The 23975-nt window shown below is 40.7% G+C and overlaps 1 long non-coding RNA gene across 1 annotated transcript in view; it reads right to left on the bottom strand.

Moving 5' to 3' along the window:
• Positions 1-473: 473 nt before the first annotated feature.
• LOC120405796 overlaps positions 474-23975 on the bottom strand; it is a 70624-nt gene continuing 47122 nt past the window's right edge. The window contains exons 2-4 of the long non-coding RNA XR_005598887.1: positions 3382-3434; positions 2514-2651; positions 474-1359 (exon numbers count right to left, since the gene is read on the bottom strand). This is a non-coding gene — a long non-coding RNA (uncharacterized LOC120405796). The remainder of the gene's footprint in view (positions 1360-2513; positions 2652-3381; positions 3435-23975) is intronic.

The following is a 23975-nucleotide window of genomic DNA, read 5'->3' as shown; positions in this document are numbered from 1 at the left end:
TGTCCAAGGTGCCTGTGTACGGCTTCATGAGCCATGGCATTAAGGAGTAGGCTGGGTCCCCAAGGATAACTATAGGCATTTAAACATCCCCAACAGTTATTTTCTGGTCTGGGAAGTAAGTTCCTTCCTGCAGCTGTTCAAACAGACTAGAGTTCCTGAAGATGCGAGCGTCGTGTACCTTTCCCAGCCATCCCACATTGATGTCGGTGAAACATCCTTTGTAATTCACCAGTGCTTGCAGCACCATTGAAAAGTACCCCTTGCAGTTTATGTACTGTCTGCCAAGGTACTCCGGTGCCAAGATAGGGATATGGGTTCCATCTATCGCCCCACCACAGCTAGGGAATCCCATCGCAGCAAAGCCATCCACTATGAGCTGCACATTTCCCAGAATCACTACCCTTGAAAGCAGCAGCTCAGTGATTGCATTGGCTACTTGGATCACAGCAGCCCCAACAGTAGATTTACCCACTCCAAATTGATTATTGACTGACCGGTAGCTGTCTGGCATTGCAAAATTCCAGAGGGCTATCACCACTCACTTCTCAACTGTGAGGGCTGCTCTTATCTTGGTATTTCTACACTTCAGGGTAGGGAAAAGCAAGTCACAAAGTTCCATGAAAGTGCCCTTATGCATGCAAAAGTTTCACAGCTACTGGGAATCATCCCAGACCTGCAACACTATGTGGTCCCACCAGTCTGTGCTCGTTTCCTAGGCCCAGAATCAGTGTTCTGTGGCATGAACCTGCCCCTTTACCACCATGATGTCCAAATTGCCAGGGCTCAGGCTTTAAGAGACGTCTGTGTCCAAGTCCTCATCACTATTGTGATCACGTTGTCATTGCCTCCTCTCCTGCATTTGCAGGTTCTGGTTCTGCACATACTGCAGGATAATGCGCAAGGTGTTTATATGCTCACAACAGCAGCGGTGAGTTGAGCGGGCTCCATGCTTGCCATGTTATGGCTTCTGAAGAAGAGCAGGAAAGCAGAGTTGTTGCAGAATCGGTGAATGATGATGACTGCCACAAGAATAGCTATTCATACCGAATGACAAGAGGACCTGCCAGGTGGATTCATGGCACCAGGAGAGAAGAGTTGCAGTGGAAGTGGTGGAGGATGACGGTTAGCACTGTGCACACTTCCCGAGGACCCGGGAGCCCACGACAGACGACATGGAGAAATTCACTGTCGAGGCAATATCAGCAGAGCAGAGTTGCAGCAGAAGCGGTGTATGATGACGACGATGGTTTGCAGTCCTATTGCACCGTCTGCTGCCAGCAGCACCCAGGAAGCACCCAGGACACAACAGCAGCAGCATTGGTGAGCTGAGCAGGCTGCACGCTTGCCATGGTATGGCATCTGTGCAGAAAAAAGGCACAAAAATGATTGTCTGCCATGGAGGGAGGGGCAACTGACAACATGTACTCCAAAACCACCCGCAACAATGTTTTTGCCCTGTCAGGCACTAGGAGCTTAACCCAGAATTCCAATGGGCAGAGGAGACTGTGGGAACTGTGAGATAGCTACCCATAGTGCACCGCTCCATAAGTCGATTCTAGCCATGATAGTGAGGATGCACTCTGCCGACTTAATACGCTTAGTGTGGACATATGCAGTCGACTGTATAAAATCAATTTCTAAAAATTGACTTCTATAAAATTGACCTAATTTCATAGTGTAGACATACCCTTAGAATCATAGACGATCCTCCAATTTGTCTAGGTCACTCTGGACCCTATCCCTACACTCCAGCCTATCTACCTCTCGTCCCAGTTTAGTATCATCCACGAACTTGCTGAGGATGCAATCCATCCTATCATCCAGATCATTAATGAAGATGTTGAAAAAACTGGCCCCAAGAACAACCCCTGGGGCACTCTGCTTGATACTGGCTGCCAACTAGACATCGAGCCATAGACCACTATCTGTTGAGCCCGACAATCTAGCCAGCTTTCTATTCCTCTTATAGTCTATTCATCCAACCCATACTTATTTAACTTGCTGGAAAGATTAGAGTCGGAGACCGTATTAAAAGCTTTGCTAAAAAGTTTCTTTATTTTAAAGTATTTACCTCTGAGGCTCTCTGCAACAACATTCAGGGGCAAACTTGGGGGGAGAAGAGGGAGGATTGCCTGTTAAACGAAGAGAGCTATTTGATTGAGACAACTCTTACCTTGTCTTTTGAGACTCAATTCTAAAGGTTTGAAACATGAAAACATCCTCCTACCTTGTACCATGGCTACATAAAGTTAGTTAATTCAGTGACTAAGGGCTACTTACAGAAAGCAATGTATAGTGGGTGCATTTTCAAACTGGGAGAAACTTTAAATTTGTTATGGGTCTGCCTGTGGAAGTCCTCTAACCTAGTGTGTCCAGGCTCACAAGCAGTTTCTTATTTCAAAAGCCCCTTCCCTCCCACAACTGTTAAAAATGCTGAGCAACAGGGTGCCAAAATATGCACTTAAAACTCAAAGGTTTTGTACTCATTTCTTAAAATCCTGCACAGCACTTACATAAAAGTAGCTTGTTTTATTGCAATATTCTATTGTGAATTGTGGAGCATGCTTGTATCCATTTCCTCTCATCATTTGCAGGTTGTCTTTAAACTGTACATTCTTTGAGTTATGTGCCATATCTTCAGATGCTAGGTTCTGTAGGAAAACAATAGGTTCCTATTTCTGTGATATGGCAATACAAGTAATTAATATTTATAAACTATAGAGAGACAAGATGGGTGAGGTAATATCTTTTATTAGACCAACTTCTGTTGGTGAGAAATGTCCAATAAAAGATATTACCTCACCCACTTTTGTCTCTTTAATAACCTGGGATCCCTGCAGCTACAACTACACTGGATTTATAAACTTTAAACATTTATTAAATTATCAGGAGGTAGGAACTCAATTTTATAGAGTTAAGAACTGATTTTTTAAATTAAGCTTTCCAATTTCACTCATTAATCCTATTGATAATTCCCACTGTTCTTAAAGTGCTATGCTATCATTTTTATTAGGTCAAAATGTGCAGCACAATATTGTGATGGCTTAACTCAAGATCTTGAGGTCTTTTTCAAAGCTTAATTAAACCATAGAACAGGCTGGTTCTTGTGTGCTACTGTTCCAAGGTATTCAAAATGAAGTCAGAATCAAAATTGGAAGAGTTTCCATAGCAACAAGAAATAAAATTCTCTCATATCCATGTTTGAGTGTACCAAGCCTCTTCTCATCTCAAAAATTTTAGATGAGCTTCTGAAATTAACTGGCATAGAATCAGACTGCAAAGACTGAAGGGACTTATCACTGCCAAGGTAAAATTGTTCCCTATTGTACATTGCACTGGACAAAGCACAAGTAAATCTTGTATGTGCCATTTAATACAGACCTGTCAATATTTTCCTCTTGTATTAGGAAGCTGAAGAGTATCATCCAGATTTGCTAGGCACAAAAGATCAAGTGTATTAAAAGATAAATTCCACAAATATCGAAAATTTAATCCGAGTGAAGCCTGGCACATTACTATTATTGACAGAATCATAGAATATCATGGTTGGAAGGGACCTCAGGAGGTCATCTAGTCCAACCCCCTGCTCAAAGCAGGACCAATCCCCAACTAAATCATCCCAGCCAGGACTTTGTCAAGCCTGACCTTAAAAACCTCTAAGGAAGGAGATTCCACCAGCTCCCTAAGTAACCCATTCCAGTGCTTCACCATCCTCCTAGTGAAAAAGATTTTCCTAATATCCAACCTAAGCCTCCCCCACTGCAACTTGAGACCATTGCTCCTTGTTCTGTCATCTGCTATCACTGAGACCAGTCTAGATCCATCCTCTTTGGAACTCCCTTTCAGGTAGTTGAAAGCAGCTATCAAATTTCCACTCATTCTTCTCATCTGCAGACTAAACAATCCCAGTTCCCTCAGCCTCTCCTCATAAATCATGTGCTCCAGCCCCCTAATCATTTTTGTTGCTCTCCACTGGACTCTTTCCCCATCCTTCGTGTAGTGTGGGGCCCAAAACTGGACACAGTACTCCAGATGAGGCCTCACCAATGCTGAATAGAGGGAAATGATCATGTCCCTCGATCTGCTGGCAATGCCCCTACTTATACAGTCCAAAATGCCGTTCGCTTTCTTGGCAAGAAGGGCACACTGTTGACTCATATCCAGCTTCTCATCCGCTGTTACCTCTAGGTCCTTTTCTGTAGAACTGCTGTCTAGTCATTTGGTTCCTAGTCTGTAGCAATGCGTGGGATTCTTCTGTCCTAAGTGCAGGACTCTGCACTTGTCTTTGTTGAACCTCATCAGGTTTCTTTTTGCCCAATCCTCTAATTTGTCTAGGTCCCTCTGTATCCTATCCCTACACTCCAGTGTATCTACCACTCCTCCCAGTTTAGTGTCATCTGCAAACTTGAGATACTTCTCATTATGTATTGTACATGAACGCTCCAAATTAAAAAAAAATAACTACTGGAGGAATCCAGGAGTATCAGGTTTTTTCTTTTTACATTTTCCTTCTGTTTTAAGACTTCTCTCCTTTTGATTTATACTAAAGAAGTGATCAAAGAGTACCCTTGGAAAAAATCCTTAATATACCTTAAAATGAATAGACTGCTCAGCCTCACAGATCACAAGATTAGAAAATAATAAAAATCTCAACTCAGAATAATTTTGACCCAAATCCACTCCAGACTATAGTTCCATCCATCTCTTTATGATGGAAATACATGCTTATGCCTGTAACATTAGGCAATAACACCAAATTATATGTAAGGCCCATTATTATTATTATGTAATGCATGACGCTCCACTGCCCTAGCAAGAGCCAAGACTAACCACAAAATGTAAGGCTATGCAGCGCTGCTTTGGCAGCATAAAGCACTTTTAAACCCAATTTAGAGGGCCAATGAAAGATGCACCTAGAGCAGATGATGCTTCTGGTGCCATCAGGCTGACATAGTAATTCCTGCACCACCCCCACTTTCAGACACTACAAGAGAAAAATTGAACAAGGGTGAATAACATGCCCTGGCAACCCAGCCACGAGGTTTGAGGTCCAAGCCTTTGAGGTCCAGGGCAGTCTCTATAGCATAGAAGGGTATGCAGACTTTCGCTATGGCACTAGAAGAGATGCATATATCTTGTGGCTAGGGCTGGAGCCTGGGCTCTGAGGTCTATGTGGTAGGGGTGGGTTTCAGAGCCCAAGCTCCAGCCTGAGCCTGACCGTCTACACGGCTGTTTTTAGCACCATAAAGCAACCCTGAATCTGTAGGCCCAGGTTCTGAGACTTGCTGACCCAGGTTTTAAAACATCAGGGGACTACATTAGGACACAGCCAGCTTAGGGTCAGGAGACCGTAAAGGCTGCCTAAAGCCACTTTTGAACCCCAGCCTAGATTCCTGTGCATTCCTCAACACCAGCTGATGATTGGGCCACCTTCTTGGTTTTACATTCAGAAGTTTGTTAGCAAACTCATCAGATGTAGTTTTTACCACACCTGTCCACACCCATGTTTAAGAATGTCTGAGTTAAATCGGCATGCAACAGAATGATTGGTTGAAGGGGCCATCAAACACTTGCGATATCTTTGGAAAGCTATATTTAATGGGACACTGGCAGAGAGACCATAACTCCTCAGCTGCTCAAACTGTATCCAAACTCTTTGGTAATAAGAAGTGATTAGAGAGAAAGGTCCTCTTGTTTTACTGTCTCCTTTCTACTCTATTTCCTGTGGTATTTGAAGCAGCTAGTGTGACATACTCACTCATACACGGTACATCCCTCCCATTCTTTGGATGTCTCTTAGGAGACATTTCAAGGGATTTTTTTAAATGGAAATTGTAGAAGTAGTCACTAAAGAAACATGACTTACTTTTGAACTTAGCTTTATTTCTACTGAAAACAGTCACAGATGTTGCACTGCTTTTGGCTGAATGAGCGGTGTCACAAATTAAATATTTCATAGATGAACAAAGTCTGGTCTTCGATTTACAGATTAGGAAGGGTGCACTTCATTCATTGGTGAAGACTTACTGAGGGCAACAAAGAGCTTACCAAACACTAAAACCCACATTTAAAAATGAGCATATGATTTACTCCATAAAAAAAATAAGAGACAGACTTCCTTTGTTGAAGGGATCTCAATTTGCAAACATTTTTCAATATCCTTCCCTATCAGCCATTGTTTCTAATCTTCACATCACAAGTAAAACTAATGGACCTGATTCTTTTGTTATTTACACCAGAGATTTCATTAGCAATGGAGGTGCTCCTGGAAAATGCAAGCTGTAAGGGGGGGGGGGGGAGGGAATTAAGCACAATACTTATTAACATTAGTCCAGTGGAAAACTACTAGCAAGCTGCTCATAGTGCAGTGCTTTCATTATATAGGATGTGGCTAACAACCATTTTATTTTTCCTATCCTCCTGAGCAGGATGAAGTTGTATATCACTGATTCAGCTATAAGCCTGGAACAATGTGTCTGGCCAGCACACTTATGACAATTTTTTAAAAAGAAAAATAAAGGGTGTTTGCCAGGCTTAACCTAGACAAACATTAATAAAGTGTTGGGATGACTGTAGAGGCCCACAAGGGCTGGTTTGTTGGAGCCAAAAAAAAAGCTAGTGTGATTAGAGAGGCCCACAACAGCTGAACAAAGCAGCAAGAATGGTAAAGAAACTAGGCACTCTTGCAGCGTTAGCATGGACAAGCTTGAGATGAGAGTCAGGGAAACAAATAGGTCAGGAGAGATTTGGAAAGCTCACAGATTGAAGGGAAATTGAGAAGGCTGTGCATCAGGATGACAATTTTGCACATATATAGCAGATAAATGTTGGAAGCTTTACAAACTTAAGCTTAAGAATATTAAGGGGCTTTTTTGTCTCTCTCATGGCAAGGCAAACAGCTCACTGTCACTCTGTGCAGTAAGAATAAGATCACTGCAGTAATCAGTCTCCTACTGAAATCAGTACATTGCATTCACCTTTATAGGGCTTTGCATGTTCATGCTGAAACAACAGAGATTACTGCCTGAGTGCCTCACAATATTTTAAGCACATGAAGGTAAGGCGTTCCTCTGTGGTATTCAAAGTGCAGAAGATATCAGAACCAGTGCTGTTTCCTCAGTCTCCCCTCTATTTCTTATCTCTTGGCTTCTGAAGTCTCTGAACAGTTTCCTTTGACTCCTTAACAAATGCACTGGGGAGGGACCGTATTTGAGGAGCACACACTTTTCACCTGCACTCACAGCTCCTTGGGGCTTTCTAATGATAGCACACAGGGGAGTTTAGGAACAATATTGGGGCTGACTAGAAAAGGTGGTGGTGGTCATTTTTTAAAAAGAGATTTAACAAATACAAAGGAGAGAGTCTAATCTAGGTGGTAAAGTTTTGAAGATGGCAGATTTTACAGAAGGGATGTGTGTGTGGTGGGGGTGCAGGGTCGCTGTCATCCCTCCTCCCCCAATTTGCTGCTTGGCTTTACTGACCATGCTCAGTAACACTGCTGAAGCCAGCTGCCCTCAGTCCATGCCCCCACTATCAGCAGGCACTGGTCATCCCAGTCTGTTTAAACAAACAACTACAAGATCAAAATGCTGTAAGTTTTCATGTCTCTTACTAGCCCCTATTAAATGAGAATAAGTCAAAGTTACCCTAAATATTGGATTAGCAAACTTCATTTGCCCTTGAAAATAGAAAGAGAGATGAGGGAAAACCAAGTAGTATGCACTTCCAGAAAGAAAAAAAAGTAGTTCACTTCTTTAAAAAAAAAAAAAAAGCTTTGAAAAAAAGTTAGGTCTCAAAGAGACACAGAAGGCAGTTCTTGGTGACGTAGTAAATAAGCATATAATGATCTTTCTCTCGGTCTCTCTCTGTCATGCATGCATGGGCAGAGTTGAATTTTTTGTTTGTAAAATGCATGGGGGACAGCTTAAGTGTGCAAGGCTTTATGTTAACCATGTTCCACTCTCATCTGTTTCTTAAATAATAGAACATACCTTGGCTTTGCTCATAACAGAAAAATCTGCAAGCCTATGTTCTGTGTTACTGCAACTCCACCATCGCCACAGAGCAGTTGTCTAGCAGGGGACAGTCATGGTTCCAACAATATTGTCTAACATTCTTCTAAGCGTAAGACTCCCCGCACTCTCAAACCAGATGGAGAGAAAGGAAAAAACCTCTAACACATTAGAGACACTCGGAGAGAAAAGATATGAGGACTCATATGTAAGTAAGTCCCCATATCCCATGTACATTTTCCTAGTCTAGACTCTTCCTCTCTTCCCCACCCCCATCCCGGGATAGGAGCCCTTAGGAGCAAGAATCCTGGTTAATTGTAGATATTGGGGATAAAGGAGGAGCTTCCCAATCCACAGGAGCAGCTTTTGCCATGATCTTGATGAAAATATCGACCATTATCTAAGACTTTTGCTATTGTTTGATATATGTGTGCTAGATATTCTACTCTGGTATGCAAGTGCTCAATCTAGCTTCCATTAATCCAGATAATGCTTTCCAAACTGAAATGTGATGTTGCTTTAGAAACCTATCATGATTACAAAACAAAGCAATTCAAGACTAACTTGAGTAGTAGCTTGATAAAGTGTTTTCATGCCTCTGCCAGGAAGGATTATGATCCCCTATCTCCTCTTTCATGTGCACAGCATTGGTGCCAAAACCAATAGACAACCTACAAAATTTATTTGTTAAGTAAAGAAGCCATACATATTGGAAAGCGTTTAGTGAGGATTAGCATTGTTGTAGCTGGCCTCTTGTCTTTTTCCTCTACTGATTAACTCTTGTTCTTCTCAGGCTGTGACATTGCTTTAGAGTCTAATGAGGCATCAGCCTGAAGAGGGACAGACTTCTCCTTCTGAGTATCACCCTTCTTTGAACAGCTGCCTTTGTGGTGGTGATGTAAGGGGCATTAGAAGAACCAGAGACCTGAATAGTGTTTCTTTCATATATAAAAACCATGGAGTTCTGCAAGGATGGGTTTTCCAAAAGGAAGAAAAAGTTGCAGATACTGTTTGGCAAATTAACTGAGTAGATAGATTCTGTGCAGTTCTAATGGTGGAGATTAAAAGTTTAAAGATATACATTTATAGGAGAGGAGTTTCTATACAGTAATATTAATACAGTAAAAGATGAGTTAGCTTACAACTCCACAGAGAAGTTGTCACATTTTAAAGTCAAACACCACGATCTGTCATACAGAAAGTCCTTCAAAATTTAGTAGTTTAGTCACAGCCTTACTCAGAGTTTTGGTTGAATTCAGGTGAGGGAAATATGAACCCATAAAAAAAAAAATCACAAACAAGCATAAATTATAGCTAGTTACATCCCAAACTCTGATTGCCTATTGCAGCCATATTTACACACTAAAAGCTCAACCAGAAAAGCAGCCTTGACCAAACAGAGAATACATACTGAATACAACCCAAATTTACCATTTTCCCAGGTTTGGCTTGTTTCATAACAGAGCTAACCATAACAAAATATAAACCTTACCTTAAACTTGCTCCCCCATATTGTGGTGATGATTTCCCCCCCCTACTGCTTCCCTACAGCAAACCCCCTCCGATACAAGAGCCCCTCTTTTCCCTCCATTCTTCTATCCAGATTAGCACTAACAAGATCCACTTGTCAGCCTGACTCAGCAGTAATTACTCTTCACCTTTATGCAGACTTATGACACATGGGCTAAGGGTGACCTTAACAGAACAGCCTTTCATCCACCCCACCCCCAGGTTTTTAGAATCTGCAATCCTTTCACAATAGCATAGTCTGTGCCTTTCTCAACTGTGAGAACTATGGAGAAGTCATGTCACCTTTGTGTACCTCAGCTTACCTATCTGAAAAGTGAATCTAGTACTAGTTATGTATCTGGTAAGAAGATCATACAGTTTAATAATATTTGTAAATATTTTGAGTTTCTTGGATGAAAATAGTTTGCACATTAAATGGAAGGTATTATTATTGACACAGTTTAAAATATATACATTAATTTATTAGTAAATGTTTTGGATATTTTGAAAATAAGCACCTACACTGAGAAGTAAATAACATCCAGTACCTAATCTCTGTGACATATAAACTAATATACAGGGAGTTTACATGATAATTGATAATGTCAGGAAAAGCCTTCACTATTCTAGATTTAATAAGTAGAACATCCTAAATGCTACAGATGTTTTGATTCAGTTTTATTTTTACTCATTACACTTTTTTCTTTAAGGGTAAATTATATCACTCTAAATTGTATCAGTATGTTGCCTGATTATTATCTTCATTTTATTTCCCATATTTTGAATTTATATTCACAAATGAAATACCTTTTGCTTTCCCTGTTTAAGAAGCAAACACAATTCAGTGGACAAATGGTTAAACAGCAAAATCCACGTGATAATAAACACAGTGCTGATGCTGTAATAAAAATGAAGATGCTAAATGAAATCAGATTTTTTTTTATAATAAATTAGATTTAGACAGACAAACATTTCAGTGGAAAAGTTCAACAAGCACAGTGGATTTGCAGGTACTTAAGGGAGGAACTCAGGCAATAGATACTAAAAGGACTTACCTGAAAGGGAGGTTACAACACCTCTGCTCTCAGTGGCAGAGGGTACTTTGAAAAGTAGTGTTAGAGTGTTTACTCTTTGTAGTAGTCAGACCAGGGGAGAGACACAACCACCAGACACATAACTGACATTTCTGTCACCTAGCAAGATTTATATTTTAACACTGTAATCTGGATTATAGCCCCTAGGCTGTTTCTTGCATAGGTGTAAAGGGGAGGGACTGGCTACAGTTTCAGTTCTTGAGCTGTCCCAAAGGGATGTGAAATAAGCCCACACAGAGTTAATCAGCAGGCTTTCAACCTAGGATCTTCAAGCACCATAGAACAAGCCATTCTCACTCAAGCCCTTTGCTGGTTTGTCAGGCATGCACTGCTCCTTACAAGCACAAAATGGATGAGAAGGAAGTGGGGCCATGACCCCACCTCCTTCAGATGAGAGCACATTCTATAGCTTTTTGAGGCATGCAGCAACTGGCATGTTTCCCTTGTCTGTCCACTATGCCTCCCACTGGTGGTGTAGTGTGGTTGTTATGAAATCTATAGGTGACATTGTAATATGCTCTTAGCTCTTTTATTCTTCAGTTCACTTATCTGTCCAGGTATTATAACTGTCTCTACAATACACAGTAGGTTTTTTTCCTTTTCACTGTATCCAACAAACCCCTCACAATCTTTAACATATTTATCCTCACAACACCTCTGTGAGATAGGGAAGTCCTATTGTCACCTTTTTTACAGTTAGGAAACTGAGGCACAGAAAGGCTAATGGCTGTCTCCAGGTCACACAGGAAGTCTGGTAGAGCATGGAATTGAACCTAGGACCCCTAACTTAGTGCCCTAACTACTGGCTCATCTTGCTTGTCCTCTGGCTGGAGTTTACAGTGCTAGGTTTTGAATTGTAAAAAGTAGGGCTGTTAATCACAGCTAACTCAAAAATATTAACCGTGATTTATAAAATTAATCACAATTAATCGCAGTTTTAATTGCACTGTTCATAGAATCCCAATTTAAATTTATTAAATATTTTTGGATGCCTTGTGGGAGGAATTGTGCAGCCTGCATGATTAGGTGCCACACGTAAAACTCTGCAGGACTGAGCTCTGAACTTCACAAACAGTCTAACCAATACTGAGGCAAATAAGTTTTCCTTTACCAGTTAAGTGTCAGAGTTTCAGAACCAATTACGTTGTTACATGATAGATGTGCCTTCCAGGTCAGATCTTCAGCAATTAATTTAGCTTAAAGATTTATGGAAAACTCATTGCTGTTAATTACTTTAGTCTGATTCTGCTGCCACTGAAATCATTGTGCATTTTGCTATTGATTTCAGTGAGAGTAGGATCAAATCCTTTGTGAGTGATATATTTATCTGCTGCACTCTCTTGCATTATAATTTAGGACAATTTCTTGGTTTCTATAATTGTGTTTGGAGGAAATAGTCCGAGTGTTGGTTTCAGTGTTGGATAGATCTAAATTAAGTTATTGGATATAATTAAAAATAGTTCTCAGTAATCCCACACCCATACTCTTGTGTAAAAGGTACCTCAAAGAACTAGTCCCTTTGTCTTTACTTAGGCAAAGCTTGTATTGAGGCTAGTAGGAATTTGGGAGATGAAGAACTAAGTATAGACTTCAGGGTCAAGCCCATAGTGCTACAGTGCAGCATGGCATAAAAATAGATATTGGACCCAGTTCTCCTCTCATTTACTGTGGTATAAATCTAGACTGATTCCACAGATGTCAATTGATTGAAAACAGTTTCTATTTGAGGTGCTTATGGCCCCTTTATTGTAATATCTGAACACCTCACAATCTGTAATATATTTTATCCTCACAACCCCCGTGTGATGCAGGGACGTGCTATTATTGCCATTTTATGGATGGGGAATTGAGGCACAGACAGCTTAAGGGCCAGGGCCATCAATGTGTTTAGGAACCTAAGTCCCAGTTCTGGATACCACTGCAACACCCCAAATCCCCACTTGGCTGCCACCTAAACCTGTAGGTGCCTAAACTCTCTTCGTGCCTAAATTTTCAGGGTAAAAGTTCCCTTGGTTCCTACGTTTCTGTCTCTGAACATGTGTCCTGCTATGTCACTCTGTGCATCTAGATGCCCATCTCATGCCTAACCTCCCAGGTGAATGCTCTAACCACTGGGATGAAAGTTTTAAGGAAGGTAGTGGCACTGCCACTGTCACCACCACCAACACCTTCTCCTCTAGCTGTTTGGGTGGAGTGAGGAAGGTGCCTAACTTGTTCTCACAGGAAATGACTTGGACACCTCAGCCTCCTGACTTTAGGAGAAGGGCTCCCAGCTATGGATCACAAGCAGTGATAGGCGCCTCTCTGCAGCAGAGACTTAGATGGTGAACTTCATGAGAGGGGCAGGGCTTAGGATATGCCTTCATCAGCATCTCCCATTGGCTTGCTTAGGTGGCTCAAAGCCTAGCACACTGGCTTTTGTAGATAGCACTCCTAGGTGTCTAGCTCTTTTCATATCTTAGGGGCCTGACTCAGGCATTGTGAATCTCTCATTGCTGTTGCAATGATTTCCTAGGAGCCTAAAGGTTAGGCATTGCAGCACTTCAGTTCCTTTGTGGATCTGGACCTAAGTGACTTCCCCAAGGTCATGCTGGAAGTCAGTGGAGAAGCAGAGACTTGAACCCAGATCTCCTATATCCTAGATTAGTGCACTAATCACTGAACAGAGAGCACAATTTGATCCATTATATATATTGCATCCATGATTTCCTAAGTACTACATTGGGTCAATTCAGCAATTTATGCACAGCCCTGTCTAGCATTGCTTTAGCCCAGGGAGTACGTAGGAAGAGACCTTGGATTCCAGTTCCCATTTTTAAAACATATTTTTAATGATTTTTAAAAACACTCCTGTACCCCACCTGCCTTTAGCAGCATAACAACTTGCACATTTGTTTTAAAAAAATTGAAATGTCCTTTCTGTCTGCTACTTTGGCATGTTTAAAACACAAAAAACTTTTCCAGGGAGCAGAAGCTTCATTGTGTGATGTCCCGATTCCCACATTAAGACTTATCCATTTGTCCTACAAACAGAGGTGAAAATAAGCCAGTACGCCCCGGTACAGCCAGGGCCGGCTCCAGACCCCAGCGCGCCAAGCGCGCGCTTGGGGCGGCATTTTGCCGGGAGGGCAGCAGGCGGCTCCGGCGGACCTCCCACAGGCATGATTGCGGAGGGGCCGCTTCGGTGGACCGGCGACCAGCAGAGTGCCCCGCACTGCGCGCCACCCTGCTTGGGGTGGCGGAATTCCTAGAGCCACCCCTGGGTACACCGTACAGGCAAGAGCCAGTACACCATACTGGACCGGCTTCCTTAGGCAGCAATTTAAAGGGCCTGGGGCTCCCAGCAGCAGCTGCCAGAGCTCTGCTCAGAGCCCCCGGGGTAGCAGAGGTGGCTGAGACTCCCAGGGCTCCGGCGGCGATTTAAAGAGCCTGGAGCTCCACTGCAGTAGCAGTGGCTGGGAGCCCCTGGCCCTTTAAATCACCACAGGAGCCCCGCCACCGCTACTCCAGGGCTCTGGCAGCAGGGCTTAGGCGGCAATTTAAAAGGCCCAGGGTGGTAGTGGTGGCTGGAGCCCTGGACCCTTTAAATCGCCACCCGGGCCCCACTGCCAGAGCACTGGGGTAGTGGCAGCAGGGCTCTGGCAGCAATTTAAAGGGCCCTGGGCTCCAGCCGCCACTACCACCCCAGGCCCTTTAAATTGCCACCAGAGCCCAGCTGCCATAGCCGGCGGAGTTTTAAAGGGCCCAGGGCAGTAGTGGTGGCCGGAGTCCCGGGCTGTTTAAATCGCTGCCCGAGCCCCACTGCCAGAGCCCCGGGGTAGCGGCGGCAATTGGGACCCCCGGGGCTCCGTTGGCAATTTAAAGGGCCCGGGTCTCCGCTGTGGTAGTGGTGGCTGGGAGCCCCGGCCCTTTAAATCACCACTGGAGCCCCCGGCCACTGCTGCTACCCCGGGGCTCTAGCAGCAGGGCTTAGGCGGCGATTTAAAGGGCCCGGGGCTCTGCTGCAGTAGCGGCTGCCGGAACACCAGACCCTTTAAATGGTCCCCAAGCCCCAGGGCTTCCAGCCACCTCTGCAGCTGGTAGCTCTGGCAGTGATTTAAAGGGCCTGGGGATCCCAGCCACCACTATTGCAGCCGGAGCCCAGGGCCCTTTACATTTTGATTTAAAGGGCCCGGGGCTCTAAAGGCCCGCCTCATCCGGTTGAGGCCACACCCCTTCCGGTTGAGGCCCTTCCCCCTGCTCAGGACTCCGGAGTACCGGTAAGTCCTTCACCCCTGCCTACAAACCCTTTTATTCAGAGTTGATCAGCCATAAACTTTCATCCAGACTCAGCACCTGCTCACTAGAAGTTCCCGTTACTTTTAAAACTATGAGATTAGCCAAATCCTATGAGTGGTAGAGTTTTAAAATCTGGGAATTATCTATGTGCAGTGGTGAGACCATATCAAACAATGTCTCTTTATATTTTTGGGTTTTGACTTCCACTTCTGAATTTTTTTTGAGAGGTTGGCTGGCCAGTATAAGTTTTTCTGCCTGTCTCTTATATATATTGTATGTTACTATTCAGGATGGGTCAGAAAAAGTAATTGCTTTTGAATATTTTTGGTAAAAGAGCATTTTATGACAAAATTAAAACTCACACAACGTTCTAAGGAACAACTTTCACCATAACACACAAACCACTATGTGCACTCAATTTCCAAAACCTTGGTGCAGAAACCAGAAGGGACCTGAACATCAGGCAGACAGATCATTAAGACTGAAATCAAAACAGAGACAGCAAATTCACAACTAAGCAAACGTGTAATCACTCTGGCTATAAAATCATCTAGGAGACTGCCAAAACCATTGGCAGAAAAAATAGGAAAATGTAAGTAAACTAAAAGAGTCTCTGTTTAAAAAAGAAAAAGAAAAGCATGAAGGGGATAGCTCAGTGCAACATGCTTAGACTCCCTGGCACCATAGTAAGTTCAAATGTTGTTATGGCTGATTCAGCCCTTCAAACCATCATCATTTCGAGGTGGATTCACAGAGTGTCATGCAGTCTACTGTGTAAGGATTTTAAGATTCTTGTTTTCTCTTCATGGACACTAAAAATTCTGTCACTGTTTTGAGGTAGTAGCTTGTCTTTTGTCTGTGTCCAAAATTTCTACGATTGTGCAGCTTATAGCTGACTTCTGTTGTTATTCTGAGGGTTGGTTGCATTGGACTGGTGATGTAAGATGAAATTTAATGTATACATATTAAGCATTTTCATAATCATTATTCTATAACCCATCAATCAGAAAAATAATTCCTCATACAGAATGGTTTTTGCACAGAAGAAAATACAAGAAGGATTACTATGGTAGAAAAATCACACATAATACCTGAAAGTGAAAAAAGAACAGAGGCGCCCCACTCTCCAGGGAACAAGAAGATAAAAACAAGGTCACAAATTATCTTGTCACTTCAACTGATTCCTGGCAAACAATTTTTGATCTAATCCTCTCTTCTTCTTCAGGTGCAAACACCCATCTCAGGTCAACATCTTTCATGCCCTTGAAGGGGATGCACAATTAACAGCCATGTTGTTTGGAATAAAACACAATGGTTGAGTCAGAAATAAACAGAGCAAACAGTCATTAAAAAAAGTTAAAAGATGGCTCAAGAGATATCAAAATGTACAGAGAAAAAATACATGAGTGAAGGCAAGAAAAACTAAGGTAGTAAATTCAAAACCACCTAAGTGTCTTAGGAATCTACGTCCCAACACACAATTTTATCAGTCACCACTTTTCCTTTGTTCTGCACACACAAAGTAATAAGAGAATCTTCCCTCTGTAATGAAATCTAATCATTGTCAGGCAAATCAGATCCCCTTCAATATTCATTCTCCCATCACACAATCAGAAGCAAGCTATTACTTGTCCTATGGTATGTCAGCTTACTGCAAAACCATTATGCATAGCCTTCTGGAACTTGCACAGTTTATAAAGTCATATATACATTGTACTGAGTTTAGCCCCTTGACCAGTTACTGCTGTGAGTTTTATAAATATATGTCTCTCTTCATGACAGAAATGGTCATCATGGTTTGGTGTGGCATGAAGGCTTTATTGGCATAAATCTGAGATGGCCAGATGACTTTGCCAGCTGTGAGTAATATAGGTCACTCCAAATGAGTGCTAATAAAATCTTTATATTACTCACAGCTTGGAATCACTCTCTGACACATAACGTATTGAAAATATAATTTATAAATACTTTAGGGAGTTTTAGAAGATAATGGTCCACATCCCCTGGATCACCTGGGATGTGGTTTAATGAAAATCTGGGGTGAAGGGAGGTGAAATGATTTTCTTACCCTTTATTTGTGGCTACTCCATCTTAGGGCCAGTGCAAGCCTAAAGATTTATCCCAGCTGCTAACATCTGTTCCAGGAGCTGAGGATCTGTCACTTTCATTTATTTCATGTATTGGTTTTGTCACTAACATTAGGAAACATTATTTTGTTTTGTATTAAATATTGTTGTATTTAGCAATACAGTAGTTCAAAAGTGTCAGGTTCTCAGCTTCTGGAACAGATGTTACCAATGCACTGGGACTCCTACACTGATGGCTGGGAAGGGGATGTTATAGAAACTTTTATGGGGGACATACACTAAAGTAGGATCCCACAAGCACACACCAGAGGAACTCTGAGAGCTGGATCAACATAGTGAAATCCTGGCCTTTGATTTAAACAGAGGCAAGATTGCACACACTGTGTTTAAATTCACTTTTCTTCAGGGGATATCATGTCCATCCAAAAGCTGTGAAAGTTCTGGAGGGCAAGGGAGTCAGCTGAGCCTCTCCCCTGCTCCACTATTGGTGTCACCAACTGTTACAGGGAATCTCTGCCAGTTTGAAGGGCTACTCCATTCTTGGAAGCTCCTATTTATTTTCCATAGCTCATAAAACTGGGGAAAAGGGAAGGCAATGGGGGCTAGTTTTCCAGGAAAAAGTGTTTTTGTTTTGTTTTAACTTTTATAGAATACTTGCTGTTGTTTACAAAGGAGAGAAAAACAAACATATGCAGTGTTATCTGCTAAAAAAATATGGGGAAAAATGGAATTGTGTACGTTTTCTATTTAATATAGGCCAGCGGTCTGAAAGGTGGTTTGGAAGCAAATAAATATTTCTGAATAAGCCTCTTTTTGACTTACAATAATATGAGGAATTCAAATATAGCGGAGGGTTCAAAACAGAATACAAAACAGAAATGAAATCCCATGCAGAAATCCTGCATATGTGGGAAATATTTCTATTGTCCCTGATTGTGAATATGAATTAAGCAGAAACAAGACATCATGGACCAAACTCTGTTCTCACTTAAATCAGTGTAAATTAGAATAACTCCACAAAATTTAATGGCAATGATTTTGATTTATACCCATTTAACTGAGAGTAGAAAAATGACCCTCTGTTTTTCCTTCAGTTCATATTCTGCTAAGACTGTGAACATGTGAAATACTATCATTATTTTTTTCACCAGATAGTCACTTTAAGTAGGGCAAAGATATTGGAAAATGAAAACAGATAAAAATAGTGAACTTCTTATGCTGTTGGCATCAGTAAAAGGTAGCACCAGCCAAGAACAGCTATTCAGCAAGCACTATGTCTCTCTCTCTATTTTTTAAAGTCATGGTAGTTTTCTTTCTTTCTCCATCTTCAAAACCAAAATCTTTTTCATTTTTAAATAAGTGCCCACATTTAAAGTAATCTGTCTATATCCCAACAGGTTGAGTTAAGAATTATGATGAGTTATGATTAGCATAAATATTTTCATTCAACACATTGTTCATCTCCTTAACTCAACATACTGATGATTGCCCTATTTGACTATTACCATTATTAGATTTTCATGCAAACTCTACCTCTCTATAAGGTATATTCATGTGTAGCAGGCAGGGATATATCTGAGACAGCATAGTATTCATTTTAGGCCAATTCCTGTTCTGTTTATTAAAATGCATTGATCCACTGAAATAAATAAGAGTACATTTATGAATGAGGCAAATAGGGCTTTACACTAATGTTAGGATGGAGTGGAAATTCATTTAGTTTAAATATTATTAAAACAGTAGTTCACAAGTGACATTTATCTAAAGTACACTCCTGCTTATCCAAAAGGCCACAGGGATAAGCTGAAGTGCTATAACTAACACAGGGCTAAATGGGGGACAACTAGGATTTTCGTATAGAGTAAATTCAGATAATTGGAATTATACTATAATCAATGTATAGTTTCAGAAACTATACTAAGTGAACCAAATCCTCTGCTGGTGTAAATACGCAGAGCTCCACTGATGTCAATGGAACTTCTCCAATTTATGCCATAGGAGGATCTGGTCCAAAACAGGGAGGGGGATCCTATAATCCTTATTCCTGAAAATAATCCTTATTCACTTGAGTAGTCCCATTAAATTCAATGAAATTACTTTTGTGCGTAAGGATTAATCACAGAAATAATATTCATAGGATTGAGCTCTTGGTGATGAGTCTTTAAATAAAAGTTTGTAGTTGAATATAAAACTGTCCATAAGTTAAGAAACTGCAAGCTTTTCTTCTAAAAAAATCACCAAAATGACCACATAGTCCTACAAATCTGAATAAAAAAATAGTTTCACTAGTCGCTAGTCATAAGTATGAATGACAATTATAGCAGTAGACATATATCACAAGAATCCTTGGAGGAGGACTGAGAACAAGACACTCTTTGAAGTCCTGTGCACAATGAAAAGTCATGTAAATTTTAAAAGCAGGAAGCTACAAAATGTACTAGAATGAATAAAACCAAATGACTGCAACCTGTCTCATTTCATTTTGCTGCCCTGGTGGCAGATCTCTCTCACATCTATTTTCTTTAGAAGGATAATTCTTTTAGAAAGCATATGCAATAGTGAAGAATTACAACAATAAAACAACAGGATATATCCTATTTAGGAGAATGGTAAAGATGAAGAAATGAAATTGTGATTTATTTATTTTTCATCATGATGAGTAATAAGATCATGCCTCCATCAAGTCATAAAATAACTCATTTTCTCTCATGTCAATAATACAGATTTATTTAATGAATGCAATCATGTATCAGAAGTTCCAAGTGATTGTGTCAACTGGAACCTTGATTTGGTTGCTAGAATCCCCAGTAAAAATAAATGTGGAAATTTCTTGGTGACAAGTTAGTAATTTATTTATAGAATAGATATGAGGTCAGGGTTTTTTATTAGTTTTGTTTTAAGCAGGGGCGGCTCCAGGCACCAGCATGCCAAGGGCAGCAAGCCACGGGGGGCGCTCTGCCGGTCGCCGCGAGGGCGGCAGGCAGGTTGCCTTCGGTGGCATGCCTGCGGAGGGTCCGCTGGTCTCACGGCTTCAGCGGACCTCCTGCAGGCTGCTACCGAATCTGCGGGACCGGGGACCTCCTGCGGGCAAGTCGCCGAAGGCAGCCTGCATGCCGTGCTTGGGGTGGCAAAATACCTAGAGCTGCCCCTGGTTTTATAACTAAATTTATGTTCACTTTACTCAAACAAGTACTCCCATTGATATCCTGTTATATTTAGAAAATTCAGTACATAAATAACAAGGAAGTTCATATTAACTGGAGATCTTATTCCGCTGTTGGATATCCATGGACACTTTCAGATCTGGTTGCAGGATCTGAGCTTTAGAGAATGCACAATAATAATAATAATATAAAATAATAATAATAATATAAAAAAGCATCTTTGGTTTTATATACATTAGCTGGATTGCTAATAGAGATGGGAGACCCTCAAGTGGTCCAGAGTTAAGTGTAGATTCAGGTAAACTTCCAGAAGTTCAGGTACTTATCTGAACTATCAGTTTGATCTGCAAACTTACCAGGAAATCCTACTTCCATTGACTTCATTAAAGTTATTTTTACAATTTTCTCAAATCCATCAGGAAGAAAAAAACCTGTTCTTTTAGTAGGGGAAAATTATATAGTAAACATTATTTATTTTTATTATTTGTATCGGGAGTAGCACCTATAGGTTCCACCCTGGACGAGGGCCCCATTTTGCTAAGCACAGTATAAACACAGGGATAGTAAGAATGTAAGCCTTGAGGAGCTTACTGTCTAAATATCTGTAGAGGAGGTACCTGCTGCAAAGGACAAGCATAGTAAATACCTAAAATATCACGACACGAGGGTCAAAGGTAAATTTGAACAGCAAAATTTTCAAACCTAGGAGCCTAAGTTTTGGCTTTGGAATCCATATTTAGGTTCATAAAAATATGGTCTGATTTTCAGGGGTACTGATTAGATGTGGTCAAACACTGAGAAAATATTGCAAAAATTTCATCAACACTTTCTTCTAGTTTTTTGCACTGAAATTTGAAATCTTGACTATTTTTTGTTGTAATTTCAAACTTCAAAAAACTTGGAATAGCTCCAGCACTGAGCAACAGCAGCTCCCATTGATTTGAGTTCTAATAATAATATTCGCTCTGAAGGCTTTGAAACATCTCTTGTTTTACAGAGTTGGATCATCCTCTATACTAATTCTATGTACTCTTGTGATGCTGCACTGTAAGCATAGGCATTTTCCTGATAATATCCCCAAATAAAGCTGTTGTCTTCTCTCTAGTGCTCATTTGAAGAAAAAAAGCATGTCTGTTAAAATGATTTGACTGCAGTAGTGCAATTTATTTCCTATGTAAATTATGTTTTACAGAGTTTTGACACAAAAAATTAAACATTTAAGGCGGTTTCCAAGTGTTTTTGATTGGTTTAAGGTGAAATGTTAATCAGTTTTTAGTCTTTTATTCTGCAATATGTCCATTTCTGCAGAGCACATTTTTCCTCTATGTTGGATTTTTAAGTTACTAAACTGCCTCAGATATAATGAAATGTCTTAATTAGGCGTGTTAGAGTAGGCATTCAGGCACATTATTTTTCATTTGTATGAGCATTTCTACATTAGTGACAGATCTTCATTTCTGTGCTTATGTATCTGTTCTTTTATATAGGACCTCACTTGAATAAACTTAACTGGCCAGAATAATCTAATTATTTCAGGGAGTTTTTACTCTAGTCTGCTTCTCATATGTTCTGTGTCACCAGAGCATAGTTAATGGAAATATATCAGACCAAATCCTATTATCCTTACCCAGCCAAAACTTTCTATGGTAGGAGCTGTCCCATTATCTGTTCTCTATACATTATCTAGATAATGTTACATCTATTTTCCTTAAAATATTAATAAAATACTGGCTTTAAAATGTAAGTTAATTATCAGTTACCCTATTATTTTTATCAGTAACATAATACAAGGTAATGGCTAAATTAGTCTTGCAGTTAGTAAGCTTTGAAAAATTTAGATTAATGTTTTAGAGATGTACTCTTAAAGTACTAATTCCTGACTTCTGCACCCCCCCAATCATTTATATACTTTCCAGAAGAAACTGTAGCAAAGACCTAGCCCAATATTCATTCCCTTAATTTTAGGTATAATTTTAATATTGGATTTATGGTCAATATAACTATACGTTATATCAAACTAATCTCCATCGAAGAAACATAGGACAAGGTCCTGCAAGAGTTTTGTGTGTCTTCTGCAAGGTGCCCTTGACACCTATGGACTTCAGTGAGAATTGGGAACTCACCTCATCTCACAGGACAGGAAATACAGTGCAATCCATAAAGGTACCCAAGTGCCTAAGTTGCATTTTTAGGCATCAGTGAAATCCACAAAACTCACGCTTGGCTGCCGCCTAACCTTGTAGTGCCTAAACTCACTTGGTGCCTAAGTTTTTTCCTCTGGGAAGGTACACTGTTTATACAGGGGAGTCCTCAAACTGGAAATTAAAGTCAGGAGAAAAAGGGAAGTCTGTAAAATATTAATTTAATTAATGTTATTATAGAAACCAATGGTTTGACTTGCAACTGATCAAGGGAAATAAAAACCCTCTCACAAGGTTGTGTGTTTGAGGACTATGTTGGAATTGCAAGCTAGCACGTTAAGAGCACAGGAGTTTCCTGGTCCTGCTTTCAGGCCAGAGAGCGCTTTAGAGCAGTGTTTGGTCATCAGAATAAATCAATATGGAAAGAGGCTAGAAAAAGGTGGGATGAGTTGAACCTCTCTGCCTTAGGCAGTTTCCTTCTTTTTCTCTCTCAGTTTTGGGATTTTTGTGTATGAGTCTGAATTCTAAGAAATAAAGTAACGTTACATTGCAACCTTCCAGGAAAGACTATTTTGTGTTTCTATCTAGCTTCTGTGTGTGTATTCCATCAGCATAGCAGAAGTCTTCTTCCTTCATTTGTGGAACTACTTGAAATCTTGCATGTGTGAGCACTGCGACTGCAGTGGACTTGGGAGCAATGAGTACCCCCAGAATCAATTTTGAGTCTATGATTCCTACATCACTAGGTTTTTTTTTTCTTCAGGCTAAACAACAGCGGTAGCTTAATGAAGCAAATATTAAAGGTAACTGAATGTGCTACTAGATGCGTATTCTAGTTTTAATCTCTCCTTTGGGATCACACACTCAGAGTTTCTAGTTGTGTGGTAATTTCTTCTGACAGCTAGGCAGTGACTATCTCTTTCTCTTTCCACATGCAGGAACACTGCAGTAGCTCCTGACCATAAATCTGGCTACATGGTCTTTCTGTCAAATGAAAAGGAGATCTCAACATGATATGAAAACAAATATAATAAAAGACAGAGTTCTGTAGAATGGTATTTTCCAGCCAGGCAAGCCTATTCAGTACATAGGCATGCTATTGTTTGTTTGTTCAGGTTCTCCCCTTTATTTCTTAAGGAGACTGTAGGTACCAGGGTAAGATTTTGAAAAGGTGCCTAAGTCCCATTGATTGAAAAGTCAGTTAGCCACATTTAAAAATGTTACACTTCACAATGAGTAATTTGTGTATTGAATAGGATTTTGTGTGGAAACTATAGGACTGCAAAATTCAGATTTTAAGCGACAAGAGTTTTAAAGGATTTGGAAACACATCCTGTAAAATTCTTGTCTGTATCTAGGCCATTCTCAGAAAAAAACTCGCATAGGACTTCACATTGTTTTTACCTGTATAAAGACTGAAAATCATCTGCAGCACTGGGCCATTGAGGATGTTTGGAAATATTAGGAAGAAGTTTTTTACAAACATGGACTTACGACAAATTATTCTTTATGATTAAAGCTGCAACCAATAAGTCTGAGTTGAACAGGAAAATGATAAAGTAGCATTGAAAACATTCTGTGGCTCCATCTGAGTTGCACAGAACATTTGGTGCAGCTAATTAAAATCTTCCTATCTTGGGTGACATAGCAAATTAGCTCCCCATGTTCCTAAATTGTTACTCATGTTGAT

The sequence above is a fragment of the Mauremys reevesii genome, linkage group 5, assembly GCF_016161935.1.
Source record: "Mauremys reevesii isolate NIE-2019 linkage group 5, ASM1616193v1, whole genome shotgun sequence".
Taxonomy (NCBI): Eukaryota; Metazoa; Chordata; order Testudines; family Geoemydidae; genus Mauremys; species Mauremys reevesii.
The sequence above is the reverse complement of the archived record's forward strand: the minus strand, read 5'-3'. Positions and strand labels throughout refer to the sequence as shown.